This window comes from Polistes canadensis, unplaced genomic scaffold (genome assembly GCF_001313835.1).
Source record: "Polistes canadensis isolate GaletaPanama2010 unplaced genomic scaffold, ASM131383v1 scaffold_39, whole genome shotgun sequence".
Classification (NCBI taxonomy): domain Eukaryota; kingdom Metazoa; phylum Arthropoda; class Insecta; order Hymenoptera; family Vespidae; genus Polistes; species Polistes canadensis.
Window position 1 is genome coordinate 305822 of NW_014569586.1, and position 15983 is coordinate 321804.

General features: G+C 30.2%; 1 protein-coding gene across 9 annotated transcripts in view; it reads right to left on the reverse strand.

Annotated features, from left to right (window-relative positions):
• LOC106784729 (protein tincar) overlaps window positions 1–15983 on the reverse strand; it is a 153943-nt gene that overhangs the window by 113614 nt on the left and 24346 nt on the right. For 6 of the 9 annotated variants that reach the window (XM_014744569.1, XM_014744574.1, XM_014744573.1 and 3 more), the window contains exon 2: window positions 3544–3623. The exons of 2 other annotated variants lie outside the window; for them this stretch is intronic. The gene's annotated coding sequence lies outside the window, so the exon portion shown is untranslated. Of the gene's footprint in view, window positions 1–3539; window positions 3624–15983 lie in introns of all 9 variants that reach the window. One more of the 9 variants, XM_014744567.1, reaches the window with a different exon arrangement.

Consider the following 15983-nt stretch of genomic DNA (forward strand, 5'->3'; position numbering starts at 1 on the left):
TCCTTTCTAATCATTTATTTTTATATTTTTCCACCTATATTTATTGCAATTATCGTTTCGTCCTATTTTTTTTATTATTTTTATTTATTTTAATTTTTTATTTTTTATTACTTCCTTTTTTAATTTAACCCTTATCGCGATCGTCAGCTTTTCGTTACGCGATTGTCATCAAGTTGTAACTCTAGTTTCGATAAATATGCAAACAATTTTTTGAAGTGTAATAAATTATCGTTAGATATGATTTCTTTTTTTTTTTAATGAAGTATTACAAATATATATGCGTGAGATTATTCATTATTAATAATTATTTATAAGTTTTTAATGTATGATATTTTTTGAAACACAGTCACCAAAATGAAGAAATGGTTTTCTATTGCACGTTTCACAGAAATATAATGTTATTTTTCTTCCACCAAGCAACTGACGACCGATAAGAATTAATTTCATTAGTTTTTCTTTTTTTTGTTGAATATTCATTTCTTTACGATGAGACACGAAACTCGGGACACAATCGTTCGTTAAAGAATATTTTTCAATGTAATTGTAAAACGATACAACGATATTTTCCCTGAATGTAGTAATTCTAAAAAAAGAGATAAATATATCAAAATTTGTCTCTTTGATTACATCCTGCTTTTATTACGAGAATAAGAGAAATAGAAAAAAAACGAAGAAAGAACAGAGCAAGTATACGAAACATTTTTCATGCTTTTCATTTGACTCACGAAACACACATGTTATATTCCATGCTTTCTCTACATGGGGAACCTGCTACAGTTTACGCGAAACTACGAAACAAGATCAGACTACGATAAATTTCATCATGTATGTAAATTGAATAAGCGGATGAATAACGAGACAGTAGCAGACTGTCTCTCTTTCTCTCTCACTCTCTTTAATTTTCTTTATAAATTCGTCTACTACACTTTTGAGACGAAATTTACGTATAATTAATTATTTGCGTTATTATATAGAAAAAAATGTTTAAGCTGTATGAATTATGTCAATAATTAAATAAAGAAAAAATTTAAAAGAAGAAAAAACAAAACAAATATTTACTCATAAAAATATATTTTATAAGAGATATGAATTATATTTTTCTAAAGTACGTTTATAAGAATTAAAATGCAAGAGTATAGTTCGTAAATAAGGAAATATTTCAATCTACATATTTTTATTTATTATTGTGCTGTTAGAAAAAAAAAAAAAGAATAATAGATTTATTTTATTAATTCTTTATAATTGTACTTCATAAAATATAAAATATTAATTCCTCCCCAATAAAACTTGTACAAATTTTAAGCTCTTTTTTCGTGACGTAACATAAAAAGTTACTCGATTCGAAATAACCCTTGCGACAAACCTTTCCTCCCTTTCTTTTTTCAATGGATGAATACACGTTCGTTTGAACGAAGAGAATTTTCATTTACTGGATAGTCCGAAACGAGTCGCATCTCCCTTTTGTATCACCCAAGTCTCGTGATGTTAAAATTGATTAAACGAGACGAGTTACAAGTTTGGTTTTTTTTTCTTTTTTATTTGAAGATGTTTCCTTTTATCTTTATATTTCGTAAATTCAGCGAAAAACACGATCGATAAAATCGTAAAAAAATGTTCATCTTCGTGGTATTACAACATTTCGTTTATATAAATATAAAAACAACTTAAATATTTCGTTTGCAGGTTCTTAATTCATCCTTTATTTTTATTTTTCCTTCCTATCAGAAAGTTTCTTACTCTCTAGTCGACGATAGTTAACAAGTAATTCGAACCGAACCACGTTTTACAATACGGTAGACCAACGTCTGACGGTTACGAAGTTGTCAAACCATTTTTTTTTTGCTTCGCTACTAAAAAACTAGCATATAAAACAAAATCTAAAGACGGAGAAAAAGAGAGAGAGAGAGAGAGAGAAAAAAAAATGAAAAACTTTTCATTGGTAAATGATGCATGGATATTATTAAGCGGTTAAAACTTTTTAACAAGTTCAAAAGTTTACGCCACGGTGATTCGTCCATCTAACCCAAGTATTATATTTTAATTTTTATTTAAATTTGCATTTTTTTTTCTTTTTTTTTTTTCTTTTTTTTTTTTTTCTTTTACGAACTAATCTCTCAAACTTTGACAAGCAATGAAAAAAAAAAATGAAAAACAAAACGCCGCTTACGTTCGAGGGTCGCGAACGTGAAACGGGAAATTGAGTGGTTCGATTTGGAAGGAATAAAAAACAAAAATGAAAGAAAAGAATTAAAAAAAAAAAAAAGTATTAACTACGACAAAATTTCAACGAGAGCAACGTTATCGAAACGTTTCGTGAATTAATACGAGTCCGAGTCGAAATTTGTATTCTCCTTGTTTCCGGACAATTAAACAAGATCACCGGGGACGATCCGGCAGAAAAAAAAAAAGAACAAAAATAATATGAAAAAAGAAAGAAAGAAAAAAGGAAATTTGGAAACGAGCCAACGAGACGGAAACGCCCAAGATTAATTCGATTTTTCTATTGCGCTTTCGAAGGTTACCAAAATTTTTATCTATTGACACGAGATGAACGCGCTTTCAGATAATAAACAAAAGCGGAAACCGAATTTCGTCCAAAAGGTAAATCCTCAAATTTGCAATTCATGAACGCGTGCCCCCCTCCCTTCGTCTCTCTCCCCCGTTCGATAATATCTTTTTTATTTTTTTTTCCAATTATTTGCTCTCGGATTTTTGTTTAAATTTAACCTTCTTTTTTTTTCGCCCGCGACAGTCGACATTAACGTTTATGTTGTTTTTTCGTTTTGTTTCATTTTTTTTCTTTTTAATCATAACAATTAAAAATAAATAAATTTCAAGTGCATTTTATTGAATAATTCGAAACATTTCGTAACACACGTTTAATTCTATGTTAGTAATTTTAAACGATTCGTCTGAACTCGTAAAGTAATCAATCGATAATTCGATGTAATCATAATTTATAAAATTTTTCTACCTAACGTAATGCGACAATTTTTGTATTATTTTTATTTCACGATTAATATCGTATGAATTTATTTAAAAAAAAAAATCAATTATAATGACTTTTCATTATAACTTCCAACACAGAAGATACATATATCAAAATTGTTATCTAAATTGGGAATATTTTGAATACTTCATAAAAGTTTCCTTTCTCTTTTATCAACAAACAGAAAAATAATAGATGGAATTAGAAATATAAGAGATGGTAAAACGTGATCAACTTCCCAAGGAAAAAGATTGGAAAGGTCAATTTCTTGGAACGATAACGTTACTACTCCTACGCAAATATTCCGTGAAAATAGCAAATTGAACATTCAAGGAATATAAAATTCGTCTAGAATGCATCGTAAAACTTTAGATTACGGTGACCTTTAAAGTACGCTTTTCTTATCTACGTTTTCTCTTTCTCCCTCTCTCCCTCTCTCTCTCTCTCTCTCTCTCTCTCTCTCTCTCTCTCTCTCTCTTTTTATCTTATTAATGGAGAGAACGTAATGAATTGGATTAATGTTCGATAAAATCTAACGAATAAATCTCACCTACAGTGAATTAAGTGTTCTTCTTGATGACTCACTCCTCCTTTATTTTTTCGGTACAATTTTAAATCCTTCCGATATCTGCAACTAAAAAGAAAAAGAAAAAACAAATGAAAAAATAGAACATTAATTATTACCAACAAAACAATTCCTCAACAATTATAATAAACGTAACGATTCAAACAATTTTTTTTCACGATTGATTGAAATAAATGTGAATAAACGAATAAATGAAATATTTTATTCGACGAATAAAAATGTTGTAGCACGTTGCGTAAGATTAAAAAAAAAAAAAACAAAAAAAAAACAAAAAAAAACGTATGCATACATAAGATGACCTTAAAAAAACTACGAGGTAACTTTAAAAAACAATGTTAACGTTATCGTTGGAAATTTGTAATTGGTTAACCTAACAGGCTTAACACGGGAAGTCATTAAATATATGACGAATTGATTTCGCGCGTTACACGCGATGAAACTGATCGCCGAAGGGGAGAAACTCGGTTTACGAATCTAACATCGGCGATCGGAAAAGCACTTTGGGTAATTGGATACCGGTAAATCTCATTAGCTGTATAAGCTCTCGATGTGCATGTCAGCGATCAACTAACACGCTTCTACATTTACTTCCAGTTAAAGCAAAATGTTTCTGATAAAAAAAAAAAAAAGAAAAAGAGAGAAAAGATTTCAAAAAAAAAAAAACGATTTTCTTATGATTACATTCCTTTCCTGTTTAAAAAATTAAAATACCAAGAAAAAATTCTACGTTTTATTTCGATCACGTGTACTCGGGAAGAATGTTTAACGATTAACGTACGAATGATCGCGATCGAATTTTATATTTATTTATTCATTATATTATATTTTTATTTATTTTAGATTGGTTTTTTAATATTTCGTACATACAAATTTGGTGTTACAATAATAAAATTCATTCTTATGATCGATTTGAAATTTCATATTAAAATAATACGAACAATCGAATAATTTTTACTTCGTTTCACTTAAACAATTGTAATTATAATTAGTTCATTTTATCATTATCTAAAGGGTATACATAAATTTTCGAAAAGTTTAATATTAAATACTATGATTTCGTATTTTTGGTACTTATTGTAAGATCTCTCTGGAAACAATCCGTTAAAAGTGGAAGAATTTGTAGAAGTTGTATAATACCTATCATCAGAGCCAATTATTTGCTTTTCAAATTTTCTCGAACAGATTAAATTCAAGAACTGACCTTAAGTGGCCATTAATTTTCAAGAGTAGAGAAAGGAGAAAGAAAGAAAGAAAGAAAGAAAGGAAGGAAGAAAGAGAGAGAGAAAGACAAAGAGTTAGTTAAAAACAACAAAAAAGTATTGGAGATAGTTTATATCGACAAATTTGAAAACCATTGAACGTGGACTGATAAAAAATTGAAATACCATTCAACCGACTAATCGATGATTCAAAAAGCGTCGGATCGGCCTTTTTGCTAGAGTGTTTTTAAATGAATGCTTTGACTGCATTCGTGATGCTAATAATTGCTTTAATGACTCATTTGCTATCAATAATGCGTATATAGGTATACTTACACATTAATACATATATTCATGTTTAGTGACACATACATATATCACTGAATTGTAACTCTGTACATAGCACGTAATGAAATATGGGCGTATCGAGTTGCGAACAAGTCAGTTGTAAACGGCCGAGTAAACACGGAATACGAAACAAGTTAAAAGTAAATCCGAGAATGGTGGGGAATTAATCACGATAGCTCCCTTTTGCGCAGGTAACTTCACTACTCTTCATTTTCCAAACGACTACCTCCATGATATAAACGTAAATAGGAAAAGAAATACTATTAAGTCACGAACATTAAAAAAAAAAACACACACACACACAAGCCACTCATCTTCCCATTTCTAACATTACGATTACATGGCTGCATACATTTGAATACAAAAATAATAAATTTTAATATCGGGTAACAAAATATTATTGCTTGATACACATTTAATATTATTTTGCGAGAAATAATTTACGAACAGGAAAATGGATTAAAAAATATGCGAATATATGAGAAATGGTTAAATTTTGTTTGCACATTTAAAAATATAAAAAAAAAAAAAAGAGAGAGAGAAAAAAAAGCACATATTTAAAAGACCAAATATCGACGAATCCTCGTATTTACCAAGACTCGTACACGTTTGAATGTTCGAATTTAACCGTGCACGTATGTAGATGGTGTGTGTACCAACGATCGTTTCGAATAACTTCGTGAAAAGGTACGGAAACGAGGCAAGCTAGGCTAGGAAGGAGCAAGTACAACTACTACCACTACCAATAGGATCGATCCGAGAAGATGAAGAAAATTCCTCGAACGATTCGATAAACGGAATTTGCCGAGTAAGTTCTTCCCACGCCCGGAATAAATTAGGTCGCCTCCTATATCCTCCTTCTAACCCCCGTCCAACTTTAACCCTTTATAGGAAATACTACCAAGACATTTATACTTTTTTTTTCTATTTTTTCTTAAACCCGTATGCGAATAAACGAAAGAAATTGTAAAAAATAGAAAAAAAATATGCGAAACAAATAATTAGTATAATTTTGATATAAATATGATTTATAATTATTAGAGTTTTTTTTTTTATTATTTAAAAGTAATTTCATTTTTTTAAGAGTAATTAAAAAAGGATTTGTAAATAATCGCAAACGTTAGAGTATTTGACCAAATTCTCAGATATTTAACATCCACTGGTGCCATTATTTTTGCCTTAATTTCATTCAACTGGAATTAGGCAACAATTGCGTACCTTTTTTCAAATCCAAATTTCTAAAAGCAATTGTAACCCCTGACATTTGTTCAACACATTCTTGCGTCACGTTTAAAATGTCTATTGCTAGATCCTTAAAATAATTTTGAAGTTTAAATTAAGGATTAATATCATGGTGTAATAGTGATTAACAAAATTATATCATATCATATAAATATCAAATAATTTGACTATTAAAATCATATTAACACTTTATTTAAGTGTACTTAAAAGAAGAAGAACAAAAAAATACAAAACAAAAAAATAATAAAAATTTATTCACTTTCGAGTAATCATTATTATCAAAATGATAATAGAAAGAATAAATGTATTACTACGCGTGTTTCATAATATAATATAAGTGTTCTGAGAAAAAGACGAGCTTGTCGAATTTTTCTCAAGAAAATTTTTCGATCGTTCTTTCCTGTCAAAGAGACAGAGAGAAAAAGAGATGAAAAAAGAAAAGAAAAGAAAATAGAAATAGGATAAAAGCGTTTCTCTTCTGCGACATCGTCGAGTTTCGTTGAAAATGTAACGTCGACAAGAGCCTCGTAAAATTCCTGTCACCGTATCGCGCGTCAAACGCAGTCGAACGCATACGGAACCGAAGGGCCGCAGGCGGTCGATTAATCTCTCCGCGAGCTGAAAGCCTTTGGGGAAAAAAAACAAGAGGGGTATAAGGGATTAGAAGAGGAAAAAGAATAAGAAGAAAAATATATGTGTGACATAGGATATATATATATAAAGAAAAATATGAGAGAGATAGAAATAATAATAATTAATACGACAAATGTGTAATTCGCGATTAAATGTTAATTGGAAATACATATTTTTATATTTGTTTAATATACGAATATTTGTTATATTATATTGAAGAATGATTTAAAAAATTAAATCGGGTATTTGTACCTATGTAAGTTATATAATTATGCTTATATCGCGACTCGATAAACAAATGTATTATTTTATTTAATAATTCGCTATTTTGTATGCAATAATATATATTATATAATAAATTATAATAATTAATTATATATATATATTAATTTAATATATTATATTATATGAATTATATATATTTAAAGTATATTCTATATATGCATTAAATATTCTCATAATTGCTACCAGACATAGTATTGTCGTCGTTAGTTAACTCATAAATTATATCCATGGAGAAGTTAAAAGAAAAAGTTGAAGTAAGGGTTTGAATAAGGAAGACGATTCAAAGTAAGAAAAAGAAAATCTAAAGTAAAAAAGAGAGAATTAAAGTAAGGAGATATAAAAAAGAAAAAAGAAAGTAGTTTAGACTCTGTTCGTCTCTTTTCTATAAATTAAAAGAAGTAAACTAAAGAAAGAAGAGAAAGAAATAAACGAAACGAAATGAGAATAAGATAAAGAAACAAAACAAAACAAAAAAAAGAAATAGAGAGAGAGAGAGAGAGAGAGAAAAGAAAATGACTGGAAAGAGGCTAGGTGTTGAAAACGGCGTGTAATTTGCAGAAAATTAGTTCTTTTGAGCGAGTCTAAGAGAGAAAAAGAAAAATAGGAGGAGGGTGGAAGAAGAAGAAGAAAAAGAAGAAGAAGAAGGGTGGTTTCAAACGCCTGAAGCACCTCGCCCCTTAACCCACATTCTGACGTCACTGTCAAGTTTCCACGTGATTGTACTTGCGTTTATGATTGCAACACGCCGTCTCGTGCACACGATTGTTGCATCCGGATGAGATTGGAGAAGATGAGAAATAACAAGAAAGATAGAAAGAGAAAAAGAGAGGACGTTGTACTTTAGCAGGTAATTAGAAAATCATCTCGCGTTTTGCATCTGCGCGAGCCACGAGAAATACAAAGTCGTTGTCGTCGTCGTTCGTGATTCCTTCGAGACGATAATGGTTCGCTGGAGAAGACCACGATGGGAGTGTGTATGAAGGCATTTCCATATTAGAAATCGTCGGAGCACCAACGAACGACGACTACGCCGATTAAATGCAAATGCTTTAGCTCTACGCAAAGAGTACACTTTAAATCTTTAATGATGAGTCATATATACAATCGTGATTTGTAGTAGGTACTATTTTTCTTATAAAAAAAAAAAAAAAAAGAAATAAATAAATATCTCGAGGTAAGTATTACTTATCCGACTTTTCAATGTCTTACTTTTCTCTCTCTCTCCGCCATTTTGGTGAACCTGTTGTTTTTTTTTTTCTTTTTTATTTACCATAACACGAACGAAAATAGAAATGTATCTGAATATAGAATAAGAATAAGAGGAATTAACAAAATTGTCGATTAAGATTTGATTCGTTTTATTTATATTTTTCAAATATTTTTATCGTCCGCCATGTTTGAACGAACATTGATATCAAAAGGAAGAGGTATGATAATATAATTGACAATATAATCGAAGAAAACAAAAGGAGAGAAATAATGAACAAATAAATATATATTGTCATTGGCAATTTATTTCAAACGACGAAATAATTTCCAATTGTTATTTAGACCACCACACACGTTTTTGTGTATAGATTTATACATGAATTCATCCGTACCGATTAAACGAATTAATTCGTTCGTTCGTTCAGAATAAGACGTTTCGACGTGAACGAATAAAAAGGTGTTGAGGAAAGATGTTACGTGTAAAAAAAAAATAAAAAAGAAAATGTGTACGTGTGTGTGTGTGTAAAAGAGAAAGAGAAAGAGAAAGAGAAAGAGAAAGAGAAAGAGAGAGAGAGAGAGAGAGATAGAGATAAAGATAAAGAAAAGAAGAATAAGTCGAATTGTATATAACGCGACGTATCATTATCATAAATAAAAGTCGAGGAAGTTAATTCTACCATTCGGTCGAATTCCTTGGAGGACGATAATTTATGTCGACTTTTGCCGCGGGCACTCGCGTCAACTTCTCTTTTTATCTTTTTACTTTGCAAAAGAAAGAGTAAATGAGAGAGAGAGAGAGAGAGAGAGAGAGATAGAGATAGAGAGAGTGAGAGGGAGAGAGAGAAAAAATGATATACAGTGTGTACGATATATCGACCGGTTAGAAATAGCCTTACAGGTCACACGCAAGATTTTACATAAACCATTATCGACCCTACACCGAAACGGATTCAACATTATACTGTACATATATTACATCTATTGTAATATTCATTATCGTAAAAAAGAAAAGAAAAAAAAAGAAAAATCGTGCCACATGATCGACCAACACTTTCAAGAAGAAGAAAAACTTTTCTTTCTTTATTTCCATAGAACTGACCTGTAATAAATATTTTTTTCTATTTCCCCTCAACCATCCCTTCTTTTTCATTGATAAGAAAAGAAATAAAAGTTCAAAATAGTTTTAGTCGTTAGAGGTATCGCGTAAAATAAAAGAAACTAAATTAAAATAACTTTAATGGCGTAAGTTTTGGACATGTATTTTCTATTGAAAATAAAAAAAGAACCAACTGGTGGATTTAAAATATAAGAGAAAGAGAGAGAGAGAGAAAGAGAGAGAGAGAGAGAGAGAGAGAGAGAGAAAAGTGAAACAATGAAATAACAGATTCGAGAGATTCTAGTCCGAAAACTACGAGAGAATTTCACCTATCGGGTTATCATCATGTATACTTGTGTGTATGTGTATGTCTGTTTATATGTATATGCATATATGAAATCCTGTTTCAGGAAGATGCTTTGTTGAGCCAACAAAGAAAATTCACTCTCCAATCCTTCTTTTATTATAATATGTTCACAAAGTTGAGACACAAGAAAGATGAACAAAATATTTACTAACTGAAAACGTGGCAGATACAATAGACTCTCCAGTTATTGGCTAGCGAACTATAATCAATTACTGTAATAATAAATTAACATTGTTTATTATTAGGATTTGCTTCGACTGTATTACAGTACATATTGTGTATCACAATACATGTAAATTACGAATAAGCTTTCGTCCTGATCACGTTCCAATTACGTGCATTTGTTTACTGCTTTCAGTAATTTCGACAACATAGAACAATGGTGCCAAACTTATGTAGAAACATTTCAAATAGACTGAACAGAAAATTCATAATACGAACTGTAATTCTTCAATTTCGGTCTTTCTACGGTAACATATACGTGTTAAAAATAAATTTGATTACTAAAATTTATAAGCAAGCTCAAACATACTATGCTAAATTCATTTTTAGATATTGATTACATAATTTAATGTTATCTGATCATTTCAAATTTCAAAAATACGAGAATTATGATATACTTAAGCAAAGAACCGATAAAAGTTAAATGATCTCTCTTACAATTAATAGGAAGAGCTTTTTTTAAAAGAAAAAAAGCTTAAAAATATTAATATCTTTGTCCTTTCTTTCTCTCTTACAACGACATCGTCCACATAGGCCAAGCTTTCATGGAATTTCATAAACTTTTGTCGTCTGGAAAGTTAGGAAACTGGACATGAATAGAAATCGCGTTCTTATTTTATTGCTCTCTCTCTCTCTCTCTCCCTTTTTCTTTCTTGTGTTCTCTTCGGAAAAATTTACGGGGTTAAAAGCAAAAGATGGCGATAAGACACGTTTCATGTACGCGAAACCTATGAATACCGTCAAATATTACAATCCAAAGCCGTCTTTTCACGTCGTCATCGTACGCAATATAAAGCTCGAAAAAGTGCGAAACAACATGCCTAAGTAGAACTAGAACTAGAACTAGAGCTATTACTATTTCTTTTTTTTTCTCGGATTCTCTTAGGTATTAAATACGTTTGTGAGATATTGATCGAAGAAAATACGCGTGTATGTATTTATATATTTAAATGTAAATGTGTGTTACTTACTCACATGAAAAAAGCACCTTGATTATGCACGAGAAATCCACCCCTTTATTCATTGAAGAAATCACTCTTGAAATGTCACGTTAATATGTTTCAAGACTTCTTAGAAATAATTCTATGATGTGATATACCTATGTGTGTATATCAGTCGTTTTACTGAAAATATTTCACATATTTCTTTTCGTATACGAAAAGAATTCAATCCTCTTTCGTTCTAACATAACGGACACGATGAAAAAGTGTCGAGATTTCGTTTCGTTCCACGAACTAGGCATTCGAATGTAAACATTTCGATACTGGCAATTTGCTTCCAGGTGTTTCCTCGAATTAATTCTCTATATTGCACGTCCTATTCAATTTCCCAACGAGTAATATTGAAATGTTCAATATTATATATCTATAATATTATATATATATACATAATATACAAATATTTATTAGAGAAAATTAATCTAATACTTTACTATTATCAATTTATTTATTAATCTATATCACAATATTGATTTTCTGTGTCAATGCAATATTTTATATTAACTTTTATATTTATTCTTATTTTATATATTTAATTAACAATTTTTCATTGAAATTATACGAATTAAAAATACGTGTAATGATAGAAATTATTTCTAATGTTTATATAATTGTAATAAATATTATTTAAAAATGTATATATAGAGATAAGATACTTGCATTCCTTTTACTGAATTAATTGAATACACACAATTTCGAGTAGAATGATAAATTTTGATAGTTCGAGCCTAACAAACGTTCCCAGGATCCTGCCATGGTTTTTGTCGTGTTCTCGAACTTCCAAAGGGCGACGCTGAAGATGCTCGTGCGAGATTGCATTTCTTGCGGACATGACTTAATTGCCTTAAGAAAGAGAAAGAGGGGAAAAGAGAGAGAGAGAGAGAGAGAGAGAGAGAGAGAGAGATTGCCTAACCAGTAAATAGCTGTGGTATGTATGTGTGTGCATATATGTATGCATGCAAATACACAACAAAATCATCAGTGTGCGAAACATTTGAGGAATTTATGGTGGAAGTGAGACTACATTTCGTCTTCGAGACTCGAATGAAAAAAAATTCTTCTTCGACGATTATCCGAAAAATTAAACATTCCTTCGCTCAATCCAATGTTGTAAATAATTTAACGAAATATTCTATTTTTTTTTTTTATTACAATTCAATTAACTTTCTTCGGGAAAAATTTTGGTAAAATTAACAACAATTGAAATTAATATTTTTATTCATATTGACATAGCGCAATTCAATGAAAAAAAAAAAAGAAAAATTTCGTTGAAAACAATAAACATTACGACGAAAGTAATGTACATTTAAAAACAGAATTATATGTACACGTGTTAAGAATCATCGAAAAGATATTAAATATTTAATTTACCAATAGGGAAAAGAAAATAATTAATAAAATGTTTGTCCAAGTTTAGATCTTGAATGAAATACTAAATATTATTATAAAAAAAAACAAAAAAGATATTTATATATAAATTTGACGTTTTTACGATCGTAGATTGAAAACAATAAGAAAAAGGATCAAAAGATCGAGGAAACTTTCCGATTCGTCATAAGGAAAAATGATTTGACTTCGTTTTCTCTTATCGAGTTCCATTCCAGCCCCGTAACGATGATTCATCTCCGGTCACAATGGCTCGTGCATCGTGTTCCTCATGGAGATAGGTTCGATGAATCATGCGAATTCAAACTTTCCGATCGGCTATCTCTCATCAATGCAAACGAATTAGTTTGATGGAAATAAGAGGATCAACATTTGCATGAGCTTTTGAAAAATCGATGGCGGGACGTAACAGGAAAATTTTCATTTCGATGAACCTTTTTACACGTCACTCTGACTAAACACGATATTGCCTATGTGTTTTATCGTGGTCCGGAGAGAAAATTTCATTAAAATGTTATTCACGAAAAAAAAAAAAAAAAAAGAGAAGAGAAAAGAAAAGAGAAGAAAAAAAGATGGAAAAAAAGAGAAAATATTTTATATCAAATATAGGAATAAAGAATTTTGCTTTTATAAACGCATTAACTTTAATTATATTCCATTAATACAACGATCCTAACTGATAATTATTAGAAAAAAAGGAAAAAAATAATTATATATTATTTTATAAATAATATCTTAAACGTACCTTCGAAGTTTCGATCATTTATAATTCAGATTTATTAGAATTAGAATTGCAATTAGTAAACTAGAATTTTGGGTTGTCTTTTGAGAATGTTACTGACGTTAATTTCAAATCCGACCTCCGTAGGACATATCAGTAATTAAACGATTAATCATGTGCATTCATAATCTCGCGAGCAGCAGGCTTCGAGGAGAAACAGAACACTCAAATGTCAAGGACAGTCTGGTAACAGTAAACCGGACCTATTCAGGGAACGTTGATCTACACTGTCGGACAGATTATTCATGTGCAACAATAGTAAATTATAAATTAATAATAATTTTTTGTTTTCCAGCAAATATAAAACACAATATTTCTTGATTTTGAATTGACATGAATTTTTGTTGAACATCAAAAATATTTCTAAAATGAAACTCCTTGTACGCGTGAGCATTATAAATTATGCATTCATAAAATACCTAAAGGGCATCCCAAAAGGTTTGACCATACTTCGAAGAAATTTCAGAAGCGTACCGAGGGTATTTTCCTTTTATTTTATATTTCTCTTATTTGTTTTTCTTAAGTTCTGTTTGAACTCTCATAGTATATCCTATCTAAGTAGTAGTACGTGTACCATACTTTGAAGAACACTGATCTAAGCGAACGTGCTAAGCAAGAGATCGCCTGAAGGAAATCCAGTGGTTCTTGGATCGGGCCAGTTTACGTTAGCAGATGGTACACAATCAGCGAACTAGAGAGCCTGTACAAATACGCGAAATCCCAACGAAGGAAAACGGAATTCATCCTGTCCATGTCTGGTTTGGAGGATGTATGTACCGGAAAGACCAATAGATATTTCAAAACCGCACAAACCGCAAATCGCAAATTTTCCTTCTATCGGATAATCATGTGAATTGAAACACGAAAGAATAGAATTTTATCTCATTACTCGAATAAATATATTGATTCGTATTTTGTATTAGATAAATCAATAATAGCTTGAATTCAAATAATTTACTACAAATAGAAAAGAATTTTTTTTTAATTGTACACACACAATTTTAGATAAATAAAAAATTCATTTGTTTCGTGTTATTTTTATGTAAATAATTATTTAATATAATTTTCCCCAACAAATTGATTATTATAAACAAAATGAATATTTATTTCTTACCAAAGAACTAATGAACTTTTCTTATGAGCAAGAAATGCAATAAAAGAAAAAATCGAAGGTCGTGTAGGGGTTGGAAGGTAGAATCTATGGAAAGGGGTAGGATCAAGATCGACCTAAGTGTTTTACGTGTGCATTTCGATGCACGAGAGGGTAGCAAACACGTGCATGCAATGTTCGGAACACGTGTCACCAGAAAGTGCGAGAGATTACAAACAGCACGCACGGTTATAATCGTTCGAGTGTACTCGACGGATACGGTCTTTGGGACAGTAGCTTTAAATTTATCCATCGTAATAGAAACAACCAACTTTCAAAGTAGAATAACTGTAAAAAAAAGAAAAAAAAAAGAATTACGAATGAAGTATTTACGAACTCTATTTTTCAAAATGTTTAAATCATAGATTAATTGATTTGATTTAAGTGATGAACCCACTGTGTTGATTTATCACGAACAAAGATCAATTATCATAGAAGTATAAACACTCGTCGAACGATCATTGCGAATGAATTTTGTGAATAGAAATTGGATAATCTCTGTACGATATTATTGTTATAAATTCGAAACCAGCATGTCAAGTGAATCGTAAATTTGATAGAACACGAAAGAGAATGTCGAATAACGTAACAATACAATTTGTTTCAATGATTCCATTTGACGTAGCAACAACGATTACAATTTCTTTATTAGTTTTTCTATTTTGATTTTGTTTTTTTTTTGTTTTTATATCAAATGTCTATTCATCGCATCCTACACATAGCCTAGAGAAAAATATATTTCAAGTTAAGAATTAATACTTTTCTGTGTCAGCCAGTCTCCCCCCACTCTCTTTCTTTTTTTCTTTTATTCTTGTTTTTTCTCTATTTCGTACATTTTCATCGAAAAGACTCGTGGAAGAGAAGAAGTAAAAATATAGTAGTCGTGGAAAACGTGACGAGGAAAGAATGAATGACTAGATAAATGAAAAAGAGAGAAAGAGAAAGAGAAAGAAAAAAAAAAAGTAACGCGTATGCATATGACTGCTGTACGTCGAGATGCACTTTTTAAAGGCGAGAGGAATACAATTCGTGCATAAAACATCCATAGTTGGAACACCTAAAGCGGCACGTTTCTATCTAGCATTGAAAAAAAAGAATTGAAAAAACGAAAAAACCAAAGAGTCGTAAGCAAAAATATATATGTCGAGAAATTCGATTTTTCTGTCCTACATTTCTCTGTCCGAGTTAAATAAAAAAAGGAAATAAAAAAAAAAAATAAAAAAAAGGAAATAAAAAAAATAAATAAAAATCTAAAATGACGTCGAACTGAACTTTTATGCATGATGGTAAAAAAATTAGGTCAAGAACATTCGCACCGGTCGTCTTCCATCTTTTAACGAGACGCAATGAAATAAAATTAAAATTAAAATAAAAACCTAATCACATTTTTTATTTCAATATGTGCCAGTAATTATAACAGTAAACTAACATTAATTGTAAGTCGAAAAATTGGAAAAATCAATTTTATGATTTACTCGGATATGAAAATTAT